The sequence below is a fragment of the Puma concolor genome, chromosome A3 (genome assembly GCF_028749965.1).
Source record: "Puma concolor isolate L17-30 chromosome A3, mPumCon1.1.hap2, whole genome shotgun sequence".
NCBI classification, from domain to species: domain Eukaryota; kingdom Metazoa; phylum Chordata; class Mammalia; order Carnivora; family Felidae; genus Puma; species Puma concolor.
The window spans coordinates 63,784,335-63,806,611 of NC_141669.1; the positions used below are offsets into that span (position 1 = coordinate 63,784,335).

Sequence of the window (22,277 nt, forward strand, 5' to 3'; positions counted from 1 at the left end):
ATAGTATTCTGCTAGAAGAAGTTGGGATAATTAAACATGTACCGTCTCTTTAAGACAGAGCCGCACACATTTTCTTCGGATGGGTGTTTACAAGAATTCCAATTTCAGGTCAGAGCCATTTCTGAGATTGCTTAAGAAAGAGATGGGACTAACTTATCTTATTCATGTATTCAAGGAACCTTATAAAATGTGCAAAACATAACAGTTTTAAGGGGCAAAACATGCATCTTATCTTGACAGAGCTGCTTTATTATGTGTACCGTTGTATACTGACCTAATATATGGAGCATTTTTAGCTAATATACCTTGCAGGAAACCAGCCTTTAATGTGATGGATTTTATGGTATCTCATTAGGGTGTGTTTATATAACCTGATACTAAACACGTTTTCAGATTCATGTTCCTTATTAAAATTGTGAGCCACATTGATTTTTAGTTGGAACAGCCACAGAGTCATTTTTACCATTAAGAAGGGTAGCTCTGAACTTATTCCCAGAGCACAACTGTTTTCTGTACAAACTTGGGGACTTCCCCTTTTACAGCTTCAATTAGCGTGGTCTTCGTGGCATGGAACACTGTCTTCTGATTGCTTGGAAGTGTCTGTTAGGTTATTATCCATAATGCAGAATTGTTCATTGCATAGGAAGTCCCCCTGCTTTGTTTTCCTGGAAGAAAAAATAAATCTATTAATTCTCCTGTTGTTTTCAGATCGATATCTTTGATTTTATGAATTAGCCCCAAATAATACTGATATATTGGCCCTGAAGTGTACATCTCTTCATATCTGAGCTGCTGACGTTTTCATAACTGACACTACCAGTTATGACAGCGTTTGTGTGAAAGTGGCAAATTAAGAGAAAAGGGGGGTGGAATCCCTTAACATTGCGAGTTGTGTTAAACAAAATAATGACTTTCACATGGTGAAGTCTCATTTTGTAAACTGATCCTGTGGGGTAACTCAGAAAGTCAGCCGTAAATAGTGTCCCAAGGTATTTCAGTGGAGTCAGGGGAAATAATGACCTGGAGGTACTGTAAATAGTTTAAATTATTCGAAGGTCTTTCTAAGAAATGTAATGTGAGAAGGGAGAGAAGTGCTTTTTCTCTATTGTGAAGCGAGTACCCTTTGGAGGTGATCCAAATTCAGAATGCAAATATTTAGAGAAAAGGACAATCTTTTGAGAAAAGCAAAAACTTTACTTTTCTTACTTGTTACAGCGAAGCTAGTGAACACAGTCCAACCAGGACAGAAAAAAAAAAAAAAAAAGCGCATATCCAGACAGAAGCACGACTCTGTTTATTTCACTTTTGCATTTCAAAATAAGTCACATGCCTTTAACAGGGAGAGGGGGGACTAGATTTTTCACAGTGACATACAGAAAACCTATGGAATGAATATCATTACCCCCTGATAGATTGAATATTGTTAATCGTGTGATTTCATTTTAACCATATTTATAACTTTAATTATAATCTTGGAATTGTAGTTCACAAACCTCGAGCAATCGCTCTCTGTATTTGGCCTAAGAAATTTTAAGTCAGAACTTGTTCTGAGAAAAGAAGACCGTTTCCCTTTATTTTGCCTCTGGCGGGCTATTCATTATTAAACATTAAAGTTGTGTCAATTACTTTCATATTTGATGATTATCCCAGTTTTTCCACCAGCTAATCAAGTCTTCTTTAAAGACGTGTCTGGCAGTGACTACGAATCGGTTTGTGCTTTTTGTCTCCTAGTTAACCATAGCAATTGGTTATTTTAATTCACCCCACCACCCTACTACCCATCACCATCATTCCCAACCAAGATAACAGGACGACTTACCCATTTATTTTAATCAGGGTGAGATTGAACTTTCAAAGTTACTCTTTTGCTAAATACAAGAGCCAGGTTCACGTACTGGTTTTAAATGGGGATGAACCGAGCTATCCTGAGAACAACTCTGTTGTTAGTATTAACAGCTTCACAGTTATTCGGCTTGAGGTGTAATTATTTTACCATTATTACATGCAAAGCTTTTAACAAAACAGTCGTTCCCTCCATTTAAGCAGAGAGTTTTATAATTTATTACATCTCTTTGGTCATCAACACACTATACAAACAGTTGGCCACCGGTGACCAATTACATTAAGGTTAAGCAACATAACTTTAAATTAGAAATAAGCTAATGTATCTTCATCAAGGGCCTGCTGTGTTTTCACTGCTGTTTATGAGATGATACTAAATGTGGATATAGAGCACGCTCACTGGGACCAATTCCTTTCGGCCTGAAAATGGGAAAGTCTCGAGTGTACCCGGGTCCAGAGCTAATTAATGGGATAACATCTGCTTTAAGCATTCAGCTGGAGTAATTTCTATCAACTTCCCAGCGAAGGTGCAGGGGAAACTGTCAGAGAACTAAGTATCTATCATGAACCATATTAATCTGTGACAGGACTGCAAAAGGCACATTTCGGTCTTGGTTTTATATTGATTTGGGGTGCTGCTATTATCAGCATGGGGTTCCCTCCCATTCTCCCTCTCTTTGATGCATGAATAATTGTGGGGTCTCTACACAAATAGCCTATTTATATACACACAGGCCAGGGAGCTGGTCATGTTTTCAAAAATTCAGTGTAGAGGAGATAAAAGACAAGAATAAAACAGCCATGTTCCTCCTGAAACAATCAGTTTTAGCCACAAAGACATTTATGTTGTTTTATCGTATTACTTAAAAACGCAGCAGGATTTGCTAAAGAGAAATACCAGTACTGTAAAACAAGCTTCAGAAGGGATAAGCCCACTTATTTCGTGTTATTTCATGTTATCAGCTCTTGTACAACATGATTCCGGCTTTAGTAGCAACTAAATAAAGGCACCTGTCCTGTGCAGTCATTTACATAAATCCAACCTGAATGGAGGAAAAAAGTAATTCTCTGACACCTTACGACATGTGACACGTGCGGAAGTAGCAAGAGCAGCCATTTCCTTGGCAGCAGCCTCCCACCAAGCTAACCCTTTATTTTGTACCAATCCTGTATTCCGTACTTAATGTTTTGTTCGTTTCTTTGTTTTGCAGCGAAGCGGGAGAAAGAGTTCATTTTAATTAAGAGTTCAGGGAGAGGTGGTTCCGTGTGTCTGCACTTTTGGAGTAAGTCCTGTACGCCTCCAAGGCAGTCACACAAGCCAACAGCACTGAGCTCTACGATCCCAGTGGTCAACAGAAAGACGAAACATATAACTGTTCTTAGCGGTTGAGCTGCAGTATGCTGATGTTCCTTTTTAATAATCCTGGACCCAATAACTGGCATACATAAAATGTGATCCTGAGGAAGAAATCGCAATAATGATCATTCACCTTGGCCTGAAAGCTGACGGGATCAAAGGCCAAATGTCAGCTCACAATGAGTATGGGGGAATTCACCGGCTCAAATCCCACAGCCTCCCGAAAAGGGTCCCGTTCAGGGTTATTTATGGAAATGAAAATGGGAGAAGAATCAAGATATTTTTTTAAAGAACCTTAACACTTATACCATAGAGGGGGGAGATATTTCTTCAGATAGTTAATAATCCAACAAAATTTTTAATATTGCCAAATTGAAATTGTGGCTGTCCCCAGTTCACATATTTATGCAATAATCTTGTAGTAAACTAATAAGTTGTGTTGGTTAATTGCCAAGCTATTTTGCATACAGTTAAGTTGTGCATATAAAAATACGCATGATGAAACATGTAGTATTTTATACCCCAAAGCAACTAACATGCTCATACCTAATGCATGCACACACACTGCAACCCAGGACAAATTGCTCATGTTAGTTACTACCACAGGCTGGCAGGCCGGAAAATACATTTGGTGCCTAATATGCATAAGCACAGAAATATGGTCAGGCTCATTACTGTAATAAAGCTGTGATTTGCCAGCAGGATCAGTAGAAACACACTTGAAGCAGTCTGTCCCTTCCACTAGTTCATGTGCCATAAAGCAATGAGGTTGTAACAAGGGTGAATCCTCAATTCAGTTGGGCTACCTTGTCTGGGTTATTTGAACCCTTATTTGCCTTAAGGGGCCCATTTGCTTGTCCTAATGTGTACACAGTGATAATGTAGCCATTTACGCAATAAGGAAGGTCTGCAAAACAGTAGTCTGCTCTGCAATAATGCGAAGTAGCAAGAGTGTGGGGAACCGGCAACCGTTGGTCCAATTACATAATTCTGCGGAGACGTCTTCAGATCAGAGAGGTGGCTTTTGAATGTGCTTCAGAGCAAGTGGAGTACTGGACAAGAAAAAGCCAAGTAGATTTCTTTTTAGTGCTCTGATAAAATTAGAATCACGTTGATGAAAGAAAATGCCCTGGGTCCTCTGCTTGAAGTTTCCATATTAAACAAAAGACTTTTGAAAAATTATAGAATTTACCTTGAGTAGAATTGATATCGCTTCCATGAAGGTGGAAGTTTCCTATTTGGAAAGAAGGCGTTAAGGTGTCATTTCCCACGGGACAGAAAGGGAGTTCAGTGATTACTCAAGGACAGTCTGAGCGCAGAGACGAAGTTAAGGTGGCCCCAAATGTGCCACGATGCCCCTCGATGACCTCAAGTATTGTGGGGCCCTGTCTTTGTTGTTGCAGTCATTGGATGGGCTTGTGAAGGCCATTCTTTGTAGAGAGCTAAAAAACTGAAATCCAAGTTTGAGGTCCACTGGCAGGAGCTCTGAAGATCCTATAGTACGTATTTTACTTTTATGTTTTTCTTTTTGTTTTTTTCTTTTTCTAGCTTTAAATGAAAGCTAGTTCTGTATTTTTACATACCCATGTAAACAGGCTGAAAAGCTGGTAGTGGAATATAATTAGGAAGAAAAAAAATATCTATAAAGCACAAGTCTTTCCCAAGGTTTGGAAGAGATCCTACTCATCAACTAGAAGAAAATAATCCAGAAAGTGGCACATTCTACTTCCAGCACTATTTACCATACTCTCCTATGACAAATACCAAGAGTGCCAAAGAAGCATTGTTGCTCTGGCCAACCTCAATTAACTGCTTCTTGTAACACTATGCTGACAAAGATTCTGAAGTCACAGGAGGTCTCAACATGCACAAAGAAGGGAATGGTGGCGTGGATTCCAGCTCTCTCCACCCTCGGGTGCCAATGGCCAGTTCCAGACGTCATTCCCAGCACTGCCATCCTCTGTGGTCTGAGAGGCCCCTCTGCATTCCTCATTCTTCAAGATGCAACTTCACAGAACACTTCCAGAACTTCTTCACCCTGGCGTGCTAAGAACTTTGGGTTGGAGTACATAAAGAATGAGTGTACACCATTCACAGTAGTTATATGTGTTATTAAATATGAATCAGGTTTTAGCCGCCTACCTTCACATGGGAAATGGAATATGTAAAAATAATTTTATGTTTATGTTGATTCTCTTTGGGAAATGGACATGCCATGGTGTAAGTAAAATGGACATACCCATGGCTAACGGGGAGCATATCTAGGTTGGCCTAATGGAAAAATGGAGAAGACAGCTCTCTGGGTAGTAAAGTTTTGCTGGGATTCAGAATATTTGCATCCTGCCAGTATTCTCCCCCACTGGCCTCTGATGCCAGCAGAATTGCTACTATGAGTTGACGTATCATCTCCAGGATGCCTCAAGTTGAAGGCAAGCAAACTACCACGCAGGGGTACGCACTAAATCAATAAGCTTATTCCCTAATATCAAAGCAGCTGATAACTTCCAAAGAGAGGGTACGAGCTAAGGGAACTGCAGGATCTTTCCTGTTATTTATCTTAAAGAGATGGAACGTAGATGGAGTAGGAGCGTTAGCAGCACAGATCTATGCTGGAAAGGCCTCTCCAGACAGAGCTGACCGTGAAGGCTCTGGGTTCCGCAGGGTAAAGCATGTCAAATCCAATCAACAAACATTTTTAACATACCTCCTAGATGCCCTGGCATCCATTGCATAATGCACAGGTGTGGCATGAGCAGATGTTCGAGGGTCACAGAAGAAATGGCTTAGTCTGAGAGATCTCACTGCTCTTGAAGAGGCCGCTTTTCCTTGTTTTTATTTATTATGATGATTTTTTTTTAAACTGTGATTTTTGTACTCAGCCACAGAAAGTATAAAACTACAACTAGCATCTTTCCACTTGTACCACTTTGAGAGCTTTGTCACATTTCTGAGAATTGAACATTTTCCCCCACGTGGGCACTTTCGATATCACGTTTCATCTCAGTGAAATTTCCCCTCCCGCCCCCAGTGCTCTGCTTAGACAGGCGCAGTCTCTGCCCTTGAAGTGCTTATGGTTTCGAGGAAGAGGACAGATGAGGCAAACGGAAAGAATACCCTACCAACACTGAATATTACGAACGGCTCTGGAGAGCATCAAATAAATAGCGCACCGTGGGCGGGTGCATCGTCATGGGCCTGGGGCCCCCATGGGAGAGGCAAAGGCCACCTCTGCTGGGGGCCATCAGGAATAGGCCTAGCACGCGTTTCCTGAAGTTACTCAGGGCTGCTGCCTAGCTTACCTTCAGAGTGGAGGCTGGATCTCATCCCGGGAAGAAAGTCTCCTTCAGCGGGAACACAGGCATCAGTCTGGGACCATCATATGTGGCCACTTTGATCATTGGCGCACTCTTTTCCAGACTGGCCCTGTTCAACTGGAGGTTCCCTGGGGGAAATGCTGGTTCGGGGAAACAAAAACAGCTATTGATGTTTACTTTAAAGGCATTTCCGTTCTTTGGCTTTTCTTGTCTTCCTTTCTCCCCATGTTCCCTTTTCCTCCCACCCCCACTTGCAGCCTCCCTAAGGTCTCCCTAGATTTGATCTACTGACCTGGGTGCTGAGGCTAGATTTGAAATCTTCTGAAGGGTCCTTAACATGCCAGAGTTAACAGGCCTGCCTGGGCCTGCTGCTGTCTCCGAACTGCCACAAACTCCAAGGATTGTTTGGCAATAAAAACCAGCTATAAAAGTGTGAAAAATACCAGAGACCCAAATGCAAGAGGGAGGCGGGGGAGGGGGGCATGGCTCTTACACCCTTTTAGTGGACATCTGATTTATTTTTTAAGCGGAAAAGCTACTTTTATAGCTACTGTAGTTCAATTATCTCTAATTTTACACATTTTATGCAAATTCTTCCATCTTAATTGCAAATGAGAAGGGAACTTATTTTTTAAAGCAGAAAAACAAGGTATAGTTTTGTATTTCCTTTTCAATTTTTAATTCCTATTCGTGGTTCAGCACCATTAAACTTTTAAAACTCTTTTTACACAGTTGTTTAAAATTATGTGTAATTTAAAGCACACTTGCATGTTCACAAACACCCATAGCCTTAAACAAGTAGCTAATTTTATTCCCAGACCTCGCTCTCCCTCTCCAAGAAGATACTTTGATGTTCTCCTAAGCGTAGTTTCAAAAGACTGCAAAAGGATACACTTAAAAGGTTTTACAAAGAAACTTACTGTCGTACAAATCAAGCACATTGGAACATATCCTAAACCTGAAGAAACCTGGATGAGAGTTTTTTGCCAAGTGCCCAGATTTCTAACCGGTGGTATGCCGATAGATAGTCGACAGCCAACTCCCTTGGGAGGTGACTAACCAACTCTCTGATTTGTGGCTTTCGACAATTTCCATGGTGTAAACACTGCTGTCATGGCCAATTTCAAGCTACTGACATGACATCACTGAACCTGGAGGTGGGAAGGAATGGTCTCCCCTGGCCTGTGGGGGCAGAGCCATCCAGTAGCATAATGCTTACAAATCTAGAGTTAGGAGTTTTAGTCAAGAATCTGGCAGCTGCCAGCCATCTAACCTGTGTCAAATCTTTGCCGTGGAATCTATTTCCTCATGTCTGCAATGAGAATAAAGTTTGCTCTGCTGTGGGCTTATCTTCTAATAGAGAAAGAACTAACAGTTGTAGAATCATTGGCAAACTGAAAAGGAAACGCCAATAAAAGCTAAATATCTTCAGCATTTATTTAACAATTTAGTCACCAACAGTGTCTTGATGTCACCACAGGAAACACAGAGATGTGCATAACAGAGTACAAAGAATTACCCTTCGATAGACTGTGATTTGGTGTTTTCGTGAAAAAATTGCATCCCAGCCATTTGTGGGAAACTTAAACATTTTTCTGAGCCCTGAATCTTGAGAGAAATCAGTCAAGGAATCAGGAAAAGGGGTAAAAAAACAGTAGTATTAGTCTCTGAGAGGATTAAAGCTTAATTTTGACCTGCACTTGCCTTCTCCACTGGGAAGCACAAAGGGAACGCTGACGAGGCTGGGGCTGACAGTCTCTGGCGGGAATAAGGGGTGCCCACAAAAGGCTTCAGAATTGGTGGTGGCGCTAAGCCCGCTCCGAGCCCTCGTGGCCTCCTCCCCTCTGTCCACACAGTATAGCACTGGAACCTTCCTCTGGTGTCCACACAAATAATTTGTGGCCGAGACACTTTCCGGGCCAGGTCCTCTCTTTCCTTACCAATCATATTTCATCCTAGCATATCGAGCAGAGGGAACGCAATTGTTTGCCTCCAACAAAATTCCAGGCTCCTCTGAAACCAGAAGCGAATGAGAGCAGAGAGGAAGGCCGTGTGTGTAGCATGTTGTTGCATCGGGCCCTCTTGCCTACCGGTAATTAGGCTCGCTCCGGCTAACGTCGGACTCCAGGCAGCTGGTCCGACACTTATTCTTGTAAAGGAAAACGGAGAGTACATGTGAGTCCCCGACTTTAACTTCTTCTCTCTTCTCCCTTCCCTTTGTGACTTCATGCTGGTTTGCAATTTGTGTTTTCACCACTGTAGTTAATTCTAAGACACAGTCGATCAACTCATAGCCTCCTTAGTAATGGAAGTGCCTCTAAATAAAACTGCGTAAAGCTCAACACTTCAATGGAGAGAATCCCTACCAGCTCTTTAATCTTATATTTAGCTGGCTACCCTTCATTGAAGTTACATTTATAGCATAATTAATGAAATAAGCTTTTCTTCTGACTTGCCTAAATAGCTAGCCAGGTGACTTGGAAATTCTCTTTTCATCAGGAAGCACTACTACCTACATGGTCTGAGACCTTCCTGCGTAACCCTTAGCAGCCAAAATATTCCACCTGGAGCACGTGACTGAGACCTGACAGGCTGAAAAATACACATGCCTCATAATGCATGTCAACAATTTTACTATCTGGTACAAATGGAAACTTGCTGAATTTATTCCCTAAAATGCTTTTTATGCTTTTCTTGGTTCTGGCTTAGTGGTAATGTATTTAAATGTCTGGGAGAAATATTCAAAAGAATGAAACACATAACTTCAGTTGAGATGCCTACATTTCAAACCAAATACTGGCAGATCAGTGAGTATCTAGGTTAATACTAACCTTATTTGATTAGGATAATTCACAGAGACACTGGCTCATTCCTTCAGATCCTGCCTTTTAACCAATCAATATTTTTAGGGTTATGGTTTTCAGAAGGCAGGTGATAATTTTGGAGATAGCATCTCAAGGTGCTGCTGACATTGAGATGCATATTTAATATGTTCTTGGAGTGACAGAACACAGCAAGCTTGGAATCTCCCCCCAGAAATACACACCCACACACCCACGGTGGCGCTAACCTTTACATTCTTGAAGTTCCAAAACAGATTTAGCGAATGGGCTCTTATCAATGTCCATGAAAATTTAGAAACTTAAGGGGTGGGCAGTGACTACCTTTCCCTCAAATGTCTTGTCTTTTCTGTGTGCAGGAATCCCTGAGAAGGAGAGAGAAGAAGCAGGTCTCCATGCAAAGATCAACAGCGAGGACAGAAAGAAGGAGCCGTGAGGACAGCTACAGCCGTGGGCTGGTAGTTCACCTAAATTAGCACATGTCACTACCTGCACAAGTAGGGGATTGCATGAGAACTGGGTGAGGTAAGAGAAAACAAAGGGAAAAAAATAGACTTGGATTTTTCTTAGAATGTCATTAAAAAATATCTATTTTAATTTCACGTGACTGAAATTATCTGCTTGCTTTGTATTAATTTTGCCTTGACTGAAATTAGTTGTCAGGCCTCTGTTTATAGCCTAATTACCTTTTCCCTGAAAAAAAAAGGAGGTAAAAGAAATAACAATAAATTCGTAATGCAAAAGCTACAAGTTTGTAGTATTAGTACAGATTAGGGATGGTTCTAGGAACAGGGCTTGAAAATAAATGAATGTGGAGAAGGCTTGTATTTCTTAGGAGACTATTTTGCCAGGTCTCTCCTCACTGCCTAGTGCCATGGTTGTGACTCGTGGCCACAAACGCTTGAGAGTGAGAAGCACTCAGGGTGGCTAATTTAGTGTCATCTATTTTATTTGGCTCTCTTATGAAGCCAGCCAGATAATTGAGTGTTCACACTCAAGACCGTGGTTGGCAAAATAGTCTGTGAAGGGCCAAATTGCAAATATTTTAGTCTTTATGGGCCATATAGTCTCCATCCCAACTACTCAGCACTGCCGTTGTAGTGCAAAAACAGCCATAGACAATATGCAAACAAATGAGTGTGACTGTCTTCCAATAAAATTTTATTTACAAAGACAGGCAGTAGGCCAGATCTGGCTCACAGGCCATAGTTTGCCGAGCCCTGCTCAGGACAATTCAACCAACGGAACACGAGAAGAAGGTAATGTACACGCAGTACAGCATAGAACAAGTGTTCAATGAACATTTTAAACAAACATGAGTATCAACTAAACAAAAAAAATTTACTGAACTGCAGAAATGTGGAGCTATATCCAAGTCAGAATTCATGGGTTAAAAAAAAAAAAAATCATGGCTTTGGTGACTTCTTGTAATTAACAAAAATAAGTAGCAGTTGAATATGATGGGGACACAGTGAAAAGGTAACCAAAGCCCCTGCTTACCAAAGCTTAGGGAAAGGCAAACTATGTATGATCAGCCATAGAGAATGCCACCGTATTACATGCCACGTCTGGCCGAGGTTCGGAACATGCCTTTCTGCCATTGAAATAAGGCAGCACTGCAGAAAGTGTTGGCTAAGTCAGGGCAACGTGAAATGTATTTCTCCAAAATATGCAACAAAATGAGCAGCTTTTCAAAAGTCATCTCATTGAAAGGGTGAGCTTGAGTCACCTCATAAATAAGTGCCAGATTTGGGAAGACGAGTTATGGGTCTCCCTCTCATGCTGCTTCTCACCTCGTGGCCGGTTTCCCCATCTGTATTACGAGCATGGTACCAGGTGATCCATGGTTCTCAAACTCTGACTCTAAACTATGATTCCAATGCTACTTCAACTATTCGCTTTTTAGTCAGAGGGTCCCTGACTTATTGTGTTATGCTTTTTACCTATGGGTGAAATGTTGAACTGACTTCATTTTCTCCTCTACCAAGCAACTTTCCATTCCCTCCCCCACCCCTTCCCAAACCCCTCCCAGTAGAGAGTCTCATCTGAAATGTGAAGACAGCCCACCTCCCCACAGACAGCCAGGGACAGACAGCAGTCAGGACAGCAGCCCAAGGCCCCTCTCTGGGCCGAGCCTACAGAGTCATCTTGGTCTTCCTGAGAATCCTTCAGCTGGAGGGGCTTTCCCCACCCCCCGACAACACCCCCGCTCAATGCCTGGACCATTGCCAAGAAGATCTGTCCAGCTGTAAGCCTGATTTTATATAGTTATTTTCACTTATTTTTTATTTCACAAGATGTAAACGAATCTGTTTAACTAGGAAATCACGTCCCTTGAAAGTGATTATAACCTAATTTGACATGCAGTATTTGTACACTTATTCTAGTGTTATGATGCATTCACCATGTTTACATAAATAGAGATTTCTGTATAATTACTACAAGATAATGTAAAGAGTTAATCACATGAAATCCCCCAAAATCTCATTTGGGTAAATTTTTTTTTTTAATTTGAAAGTAAAATTTCCTTCGGAAACAAAGTGGGCCTATTTCCAAAATGTTCTATAAATCTTCCTTGAGCGCCTTACAAAAACATCTAATTTCTTCATCCATTCTTGTTTGTTCATTAATTGATAGAGTCAGATAATTTGCTGTGTACCTAATATGTTGCAGATACAAACAAAGATAAAATAGACATGTTTCTTGCCTTCAAGAGCATTACATATAAAGAAGTTCAGAAGCACTTCATGGAGAAAGGTGAAGCTCTGCCTTGATCTGTTCTGCTTACCTTTGATTTTCCACTTTTCTATTATGTTTTCTTCATGAAAAATACATTGGAAGAAATATGCGAGAATTATTTGCATAGAAAGAAATATAAAGAGGAGGGAGAGAGGCAAAATTAGCATGAAATTCTAAAGGAAGAGCTGCAAATAGTTAAAGTTGTTCTGTCTTCTAATTTTAGAGAGAGAAAGAGCATGTGAGTAGGGCAGGGAGCAGAGGGGGAAAGAGAGAAAGAGAGAGAGAAAAGGGGAGAGAATCTTAAGCAGGCTCTATGCTCAGGATGGAGCCTGATGCGGGGCTCAATCTCATGATCCTGGGATCATGACCTGAGCCAAAATCAAGAATCAGACACTCAACCAACTGAGCTATCCAAGTGCCCCAAATTGTTCTCTTTTTATATCTTATTGGTGAGGAACGATATTTCCCCCAAACTGAAATATTTTACTAAAATTAAGAAGGAACAATCACATAAAGAATGATCCAACAGTTCTATACCAATTTACCAAAGACTTCTTTGTCTTCCTGAGGTTAAATAAATGTTTCTCCTTGCACTTATTTTCTGCCATTCATTCTGTTTGTACCATATGCTCAGCTCCATCTCAGCATCTTTGAGGGTGAAAAATTAGGTAAAAGCCCTGCCAAGGTACATCATGCTGTGTGGATAGCGAAAAGAGGGCTGGAAAAAACATCTACAATGGCATCAGTGTTAGAGAGGTGAGGATGTCACCGCATGGGTGCATTTCAGAAATACCATCCTTTCTTGTCACCTTCACTGGACTGTATGGTGCACATTCAGGTGAACCAGGGATGAGAAAGTCCCTTCATTTCCCCCAAGACCTATTCCTTCATCATCATGTGCCAAACCTTCTCTCAAATCCTTGAGCTCTTCTCTTTACTGTGTTTTCTAGAAGACAAACGACATTTAGGCACAGTTCTTAGTAACATCTTCAGTGAAATAGGACATTTTTTTAGGATGAATTCCATACAATCCCTATCCAAAACCTGTCAGAATGAGAGCTGGAGATTTAAAAGTGGAATGTCCCAGTACTTCAATGAGATGGTTTTCAAATCAATGTACATGGGCCAAAGTACCTAGTATGACCAATTGTTCATGAGGGCAATCAGTTTACTTCAAAAAGAAAGAATAAAAAGCACATGTTATGCATTATAGTGAGCATGGTATTATACCATTATTTGTTCAACCACATATTCCTAAACTATTTCTAGAATTGACTTATTCCTAAACCATCAATTAGGCAACCCTTCAAACATAATACACCACAGGTAAGCTAGTGAGCCATGTACAGCCTGTTTGCTATATAGGTTTTCCATTCAGGCCTGAGTTCCATTTTGCTCTCCCAGTACAGTTGCAGTACAGGGTCATCTTTGTGAAGCACCATAAACATGTACTTTGGATTCTACTTCTGCTGTTGGCACCATGGTCCTAAGAGCAAGTTACTCAACCTCTCTGTGCTTTAGTTCCACTTTCTGTAAAATGGAGATAGCAATTCCCATTGTCATGGGGATTTAAGTAACTTGTCGTAGGAGGGGACTTAGAGCTTTGCCTGGCCCATTATGAAGAGATAGTAAATGTTCGCTGGTTGTAATGGAAGCTGCAATAATCATACTGGCCTTGGATGGCATTTATAATACACTCCTTATACACTATATTTTACCTGTTCATTTTTATCCAACCTATTCCCTAAATTGTAAGCCCTTGTGAGACACTGCCAATGTCTCAATGCCAAGAGGAGCCCAAAGTAATGAAAAATTATCTATTTAAGTGTATGTATTCTCTCTACTTCCCAAAATCCCCAAGAATTTTTGTCTTCCCTCGGTGTGGCTAATTGTGAAGTGGCTGTGCTCATGAGCACCTTTTTATTTGCATATTTGATGTTTCCAGTGGAAACACTAGACGCTAGCAATGACACTATCAATAATACAGGAAACTTCCTGATAAAAATTTCCTTTTTATTGTCTGCTTCTCATTTTGGCCTACTTTCCTTTCTAAGTGACCCTACTCACCCAAGCCAGACTACAGAAGATGAACACGTAGGAAGTACAAAATTTCCAAGTTTCACCTTCCCTCTCCTTCCACCAGCCAGTGCTTATTAAACTCCTCAGATAAGTTTACTTATTTTTGACATGAATTCTTTGTTTGCGATAATCATCTTAGGAAAAAAAATTATTTCTCCTGCTGCATCTGTAGCATTTTCATAGTGTCATATCCAAGATAACTTGATACAGTCTCGAGGGAATGACAGGAAGTTTCTGAGGAGAGTCTTCTCTGTAAGGGCACCACATGCCCCAATTTGGAGGCGAATGCCCCAGTTTTAACATGCTGTCTCCCCTGTGTTCCCAAGAGCAGATCTAATGTTCTCTTCCTCCAGGTCTCTGTTGATTGCCTGAACTGCAATAGTGCTGCTTGAAATGGCGAGGGAATGGGGTAGAATTGGAGTTATCCAAATCAAAAACATGTCGGATGAGACTCACAATCCAATAATAGACACTCTATGAGGCCTCCCTGAGGGTTGTCAGGTTTTTAGCAGAATATTAGCTGGCTACTTAACACACTCTATTGTCTTCACTTGAAGGCTTTAAATCCAGAAGCTTTGCTTAATTTTACTAAATAAGATACCTAGAAAATAGAATCCCTTTTACTCTCAATTGGTATGTGGAGGGGAAAACATTCCACAGTATCACTGCTCTTTCCACACTGAAAGAAAATGCACTACCACGAATATCTGTGTCTGGTCTGCTTATTAAAGTGTTCATAGAATCATTTAATGCAGCTACTCTTCCTTTCATGTTTTCTAACGGAGGGACATGAGGAATAGGTTTTGTTTTTGCTTTTGTTTTAATTTTCTTTAAGCTCTGAAATGCAACATTTCGGATTTGAGAAACCCAAATAAAAGACAAAATATATATATATATATATATACATATATATATATATATATATATCAGCAGTGTCTTGCTAAATGTTCTGTTGGTTTCTAAATAAGCTTAGGGAAGAGCTTTAGTCAAAACAGGATTAAAATTTCTCTGGCTCACCTTCTGCAAACATAACTTGCTTCTGCTGTGGCACACCCAAAGGGGGAAAATGTTAGATGTGAAATTTATAAAAAGTGACACACAGAGAAAAAAAAAGCAATGCTTCTAATAAATAATATATTATTATAAGGGAAACAAAGTGATTGAGTAATGTCACTCTAATGACTTTTCTCCAACGGCTAGAACACCTGCTCCGGCATTGTTTATGTTCAAGTTTGTTTTCTCTGCTCCGTAGAACTACATCCTGTTAAGAATAACCTACATAAATGGGGTGCCTGGGTGGCGCAGTTGGTTAAGCGTCCGACTTCAGCCAGGTCACGATCTCGTGGTCCGTGAGTTCGAGCCCCGCGTCAGGCTCTGGGCTGATGGCTCAGAGCCTGGAGCCTGCTTCCGATTCTGTGTCTCCCTCTCTCTCTGCCCCTCCCCCGTTCATGCTCTGTCTCTCTCTGTCCCAAAAATAAATAAACGTTGAAAAAAAAAATTTTTTTTTAAATAAAAAAAAAAAAGAATAACCTACATAAAGTCATTTACAAGGTGACTAAACTACCTTTTGTTAGGATGTCAAACTGGCCCAAATTGGAAGACCATATAAGAATCTGGATATCAGAGTGAGCACATACTGTGAAATACTGGTTGTTATTCTCATCCTGATGGTACACACTGCTAACACGGACCTCAGACTGCCTTTGAGAAATCTCACCAAAGCCCAGGGACCATTTTACACACTGCCTTCCTAAATTTTACAGTGAAAACAACCCAAACTGGAATGAATCAACATGTGTGAAGGACGGTTAGGCAGCTCTTGTCTCTCCCTAGATCTTAAAGATTGTTACAAACCTGAAGGCTCTAGTCATTCCTCTGGCTCCAAATTGTTATTTGATCTATGGCAAATGTCAAAAGTTACCGGGGTCCTATTTATTTCTATTGCATGGGGGGAAAAATCCACCTTATTTATCACAGGGATCAAATATAGGCAAGAGGCATAAATGTGGTTGAAAATTTACAAACTGTGTCCTGTGATCGATGTTAGTAACAATTTTTGGTATTATTTGGTAAAAAGGATCATTATTAACAAGCACCTCGGATGGTGTAAACATATTTCTTATACAAGATTCCCTATTTATTCACTTGTTATCTAATCTATATGCCACAAAATATACAGTGTTCTCGATGCTATACATCTCAAAGCACTGATATCTGCTATTCTAGAAAAGGCCATTTCACATAGTTTCCTATTATAATAGCTCAACTTTCTTCTTAATGGGATTCAGTAGGGTTTCTAGAGAAGAAGGGAAAATAACAACCATTTTCCTCTTATGCCTTCAAAGCTAATATTTAGCAATGATTTCACATCCTTCCTAAAGGAACAGGCTCTGAATTGTGGGCCATGGGTACTGGGGGTTAGGACTCCAACATATGAATTTTGGGAGGATACAATTCAGCCCATAACAGTAAGTGATATATAAGTCATGCAACTAATACATGGGAACAAATCCCATTTTGTCTGCTTCTTCTTAAATCTAGTCTTGGGTTAGATATACTACACACACACACACACACACACACACACACACACCCCATATACTATATACATACACATACACATATATAGTCATATAGCACGGCTACATTAGTCACACTTTTTCACAAATTAACATCGATGTGCTTTAACTATCTAATACCACATGTCTGGAAACTCAGACCCTATGCATGAGTGTGGAGGAGCATATATCAGTGAGAAGAGCCTGGATGTAACACTCTTATGATACCATTCACTTTTTATGGACTAGAGAGCATTGAGCTCTCACTCCCAAGGATCATTCTGGATCTACTACTTTTTAAAATAGTAAAACAACAACAAACATGACATTAGAGTAAGTTGTCTAAATTGCAACAAATTAATTGATCAATTGTTCAGCATATAATTAGACACATGCGTATGAGAATGTTCATCAAACCTAACTGTGCTCTGGGAATCTCCTGGCATGAAGAAAAAATGTCCAGATGTGTACCATGAAATGCCTTCATATAAGTCAGTGGTATATCCTGCCTGACTTGTGATAAAGACCTTGGAAAAGTTGCCAGTTCATTTTAGGCAAACCACTACTAAGCAAGTTGGTCAGGGGCCCTGGGCTTTTCAATAAATGGTACTTCATTTCAGGGCTGTAGATGACATTGAAGGTTCCTAATCCCATGCAAATCACATGGAAAAAAATATCCAAAAAAATTTGAGTTTCTGCTTTGTGCTGAGCACTGGGCTACCTGAGGGGCCTGCCCTCAAGGCTGATGGACCAGTCAGACACCCACCTGAGTGATTATGAGACAATGTTCTGCTCGACAGAGGCACAGACGGAAGAGCATTAGGGACACATTGGCAGGACCACAACTTGGAGAGACTTAGGAAGACTTAAATGACAGGGTAACATTTGACCGGGCTTTAAATAATGAGATTACAGGCAGAAAAGTGGGGCAAGTGACGGACTTTTTGTTGCCGTTTATTTATTTATCTAGAGAGAGCATGTGTATACACAAGCAGGGGATGGGCAGAGAGGAAGAGAGAGAATCCCAAGTAGGATCCACGCTCAGCACAGAGCCCAGTGCGGGGACTGATCTCAAGACTGAGAGATCAGGACATAAGCTGAAATCAAGAGTTGGACGCTTAACTGATGGACCCACCCAGGCACCCCAAGGGATGAATGTGTGAAAGTGCATGGCATGTTCAGTGACCAGCAAGTGGTGATGTCACTCATGGCAGGGGCTATATGAAGGAGTAAGAGAGATGGAAGTGAAGGTGTGAGAGTAGGACAAGGACACATGGTCAAGGGCCTTGTATATATGCTGAACTGTCCAGATACTGTGTTTTGGACCAGGAGGACCAGTATTTATTATTTTTTAAATTTATTTTTGATAGCTTTATTGAAATGTAAATGAGACATATCATTGTCTAAGTTGAAGTTCTACAATGTGTTCATTTGATATGTTCACAAATTGTAAAATAATCACCACCATAGTATTATCTACTCCCCCCCCCCCATTGTGTCACATTGCTGTTTTCTTCTTCTTCTTTTTTTCTGGCAAGAATATTTAAGATCATTCTCTTTTTAACATTCAAGTATACAATACAGTATTATTGTCTATAATCACCATGCTGTACATTAGATTCCCAAACTTATTAACCTCATCACTTATTAACCTTATAACCAGCAGCTTACAACCTATGACCAATATCGCTCCATTTTCCCAAGCCCCTGGTAACTACCACTCTACTCTGTCTTTCTAAGTTTGGCTCTTTTACATTCCACATACAAGTGACATCATACAGTGTTTGTCTTTCTCTGACTTATTTCACTCAGCATAATGCCCTTAAGGTCCATCCACGTTAGTACAAACAGTGGAATTCTCCCTCTTTCTCATGGATGAATAATATTCTACCGCATCTCTATCCCACACTTGTGGAATCCCTGAATCCAGTTTCATCATTTTAAAGTAAATACCTCCAGCAGCAATGTGGCGGAAGACCCACCCTGGAACTATTTTGAGCTCAGAAAACTATGATGAAGAGCTCAAATAGGGCAATGTCAGCAGAGAGAGAGAGCACAGAAGACTAAGTTGAGAGACTTCAGGAAGTAGAATGAACAACAGGTGGTGAGGAGTTAGATGCTGGGTCTGAAAGAGAGAGAGAGAGAGAGAGAGAGAGAGAGGTTTTCCTTCCTTACCCTGAATTCATGTAGCTCTATTGGTGTCCCAGCACAGGATTTTGTTGAGACTGTTAAGTGTTTTACCCCATATCAAAATAAAAAAAGGCAAACAAACCCATGGCTATAAAGACCGTCTATAGAGAGCATAGAAACGCATCACTCACTCTTGCTATTCAAACAAACAAAAACCACACCTGTTTATTCCATCTCTGATTCAATAACCTGTTTCCATTGACAAGTTAGACAAAAGTGAAACTGTCAAGATGACTCTTAGAGCTCCACTGTCAATGGCATTGGCAACTTCTTTGCTGAATAAGATAATAGTTTTGAATGTTTTCTTAACTTTGAATGCTACTCACAATGTAACAGCTACACACCCAAAGTACTGTTAATCTGTATTTCTGGCATTTTTCTCACCATTTTCATACGTCTAAATAACGCAGCAATTCTTCAAGCCCTGATTTACAGCATGTGTTGACCTTCAAGGTATAAGTGCCCACACCATGGCTGAGTTTGGGCTCCCAACGCAATGCCGTTGAACACAGAGTGGGAAAGAGAGATGCATAGCATCACACCATCCTGTGTTATTTACCACATGAATACAATTGACCTAAACACCTCAAGAGTATAGATGAATCTGGTAAAATAATTGGGAAGGGATATGTGTTGGATATATATTACCTTTGTTTGTAACATAATCTCTCTAAGTTTTCCTTTTTTAATTTTTAATAATGGTTGTACCTAATAAGCAGCTTGGAAAATTCCTGAAGAGCTCACAATCGATTCTCACAATCTCAGCATATCCCCACTCATATGAAGCATACGCTGAGGGTGAGCAGAGAGCTCTGAGGCAGTCACTCGGGAACCCAGGCTAAAAAGGTTCCATCATCTTTCAGCTGTGCCATCTAGAAAAGGCTGCCTCTAAAGTTGCTACAGAAAGAGGCGGGATGGTCACATGAGTTGGACAGAAAATGACATTATTTCCCTCAAAATTCTTTTTCCTGAACTTGGTTGAAAGATTTCCATTGAGGACAAGGGATGCTAGTAAACGTTTTCTTTCTCATGCTCAGGAACTGGAAACACTGCGTTAGTGTCCACCTTTGTCTCTGCTACAGTCACAACACCACAAGATGAAACATCTTCTCACAGGAAACCAAACTCTTCTCATCCAAACCTATTCTTTTCCTAGTCTTCCTCATCAGTAAATAGAACCACATATAATCAGTCATTCATGTCTGAAACCTGGGACATCTGTCCCCCTAACACTTGAAATCCAATAATCTGTCAACTCTTCCTCCAACGACATGACCTGATTCTTCCATTTCTTTCCATCTGCACCTGCAGGACCCTGGTCCAAAGCCACATCATCTCTCCCCAAGACTACCTGAAGAGACCCCAACTCCCATTACTCTCTCCTTTTCCATCCATCCTCACTTCAATTCATTTTCCACAGAGCAGCCGGAAGAATTTTTTAAATGTTAATCGGATTATGTCATTCCACTGCTTAAGTTGATTTTCAATTAAGCTTAAAATAAAATCCAAATTTCTGACTTGCCTAAAATAGCCCTATAGACTTTGATCCTGTCGCTTCCTCCAACCACATCTTGTTCCATTTTCCCTTTTTGAAGTACCTCTGTCACACAAGTGTTTTTGAGCTCTGTGAACATATCAAGTCTTTGCCTATGCCATTTCTTTCTACCTGGAATGCTCTCACCCCTGTCTTTGAGTTCTGAGCTCAAATGTGTCTTCCTTAGAAAGATCTTCCTTGATTGCCTAACCTAAACTAAGTTCCCCCTTGTGCTTTCTCATAGAAGTCACAGTACTGACCACAATTTATCTTTTTACATTTTATTTAAATTAGTTAATATACAGTTATATTATATAATATACAGTTAGTTAATATACAGTATAGTATTAGTTTCAGGTGTACAACACAGTGCTTAAACTCTCCCATACCACACCCAGTGCTCACCACAAGTGCACCTTCTTTTTTTTTTTTTTTTTTTTTTAAATTTTTTTTTTCAACGTTTATTTATTTTTGGGACAGAGAGAGACAGAGCATGAACGGGCGAGGGGCAGAGAGAGAGGGAGAAACAGAATCGGAAACAGGCTCCAGGCTCTGAGCCATCAGCCCAGAGCCCGACACGGGGCTCGAACTCACGGACCGCGAGATCGTGACCTGGCTGAAGTCGGACGCTTAACCGACTGCGCCACCCAGGCGCCCCAACAAGTGCACCTTCTTAATCCCCATTGTCCATTCAACTCATCCCCCCACCCACCTCTGGTAACCATCGGTCTGTTCCCTAAAATATATGGAATGTTTCATGAATTTTCCTGTCATCCTTGCACAGGGGCCATGCCAATCTCCGTATCGTTCCAATTTTAGTATATGTGCTGCCAGAGTAAGCACAGTACTGACCACAATTTAAATTATGAGTCTGGGTATGCACGTGCACAATGTCCATCTCCCCTATAAGAATCACAATTCATGAAAGCAGTATGTTTCATTTGTTTGGTATGGTATACCCAGTACCTATATACTATCTGGCACGTAATAAGTCCTTCTGGGGACCAGGAGGAAAGAAGAGAAAGAAAGTAACAAAGAGAGAGAAGAACAGAGAGAAAAGGAAAGGAGGGAAAGTGGAAGGAAAAGAAAAAGGAGGTTAAGCTAGCATATTTTCATTTTTATTCATTTTTTTCACTGACAAGATGTGTGACCTTGAGCGAGTCACATAACCCTCTATGTCATTTTCCCCACCTATAAACTGTTTCAGCCTCATCATAAATGGGATGTGCTCAATAATAGAGACAATTGCCTACATTTGTAGGGCGGGAGGACAGTTGGAGTAGAAACAGGCTGGTCCTACTGCAGGGTTGGGTCTCTGGGGGTGGGGGGGTGGCAGGGGGACAAAAACCCAGATACCTTTGTTTTATGAAAGCAAAGAAGAGCCCTCCAGGGATAGAGCAATTCTGTTGGGAAAATGGCACTCCGTGGTCCTTTCAGGCCGATGGGCTTGTGAACTTCCCCACCCCCAGCATGGCACAGGCACCATGATTCTACAGTGGGGGAGAAGAGCATGGAAGCAGCCCTGGGAGGCCCTGAACGCAAGCTTGCCTCTGGGGTGGTCTGTATGGATTGGTGACTGGCAGGATTGGTACATGCCCAGCGGACAGATGGCAACCAAGGGCAGAGGCCCCAACCCCTCCAGCCACCTCCATCACCTCGGTACCACCGAAGGTCCTGCAAATGAGAGACCACCTCAGGGATTTGATGGGAGGAAGTTACAGACATTGAGCTGACATGACTGTCTCCTGCAAAACAGGGCCTTGACAGAGAAGAATAGATTTACAAAAAAAAAAATGGTCATATTTACTTGCAAACCTGAATCTG

At 40.9% G+C, this 22,277-nt stretch overlaps 1 long non-coding RNA gene and 1 other non-coding gene across 2 annotated transcripts; both read right to left on the reverse strand.

Moving 5' to 3' along the window:
• Positions 1-1,271: 1,271 nt before the first annotated feature.
• LOC147582507 (uncharacterized) lies at positions 1,272-8,929 on the reverse strand. The gene is made up of 3 exons (XR_015249207.1): positions 8,454-8,929; positions 6,499-6,653; positions 1,272-5,252 (listed from the first exon to the last, which is right to left on the reverse strand). It is a non-coding gene; the product is annotated as an uncharacterized LOC147582507 (long non-coding RNA).
• Positions 8,930-21,192: 12,263 nt separating this feature from the next.
• On the reverse strand, positions 21,193-21,296 carry LOC112869789 (U6 spliceosomal RNA). The gene has a single exon (XR_003224435.1). It is a non-coding gene; the product is annotated as a U6 spliceosomal RNA (small nuclear RNA).
• Positions 21,297-22,277: the final 981 nt, after the last annotated feature.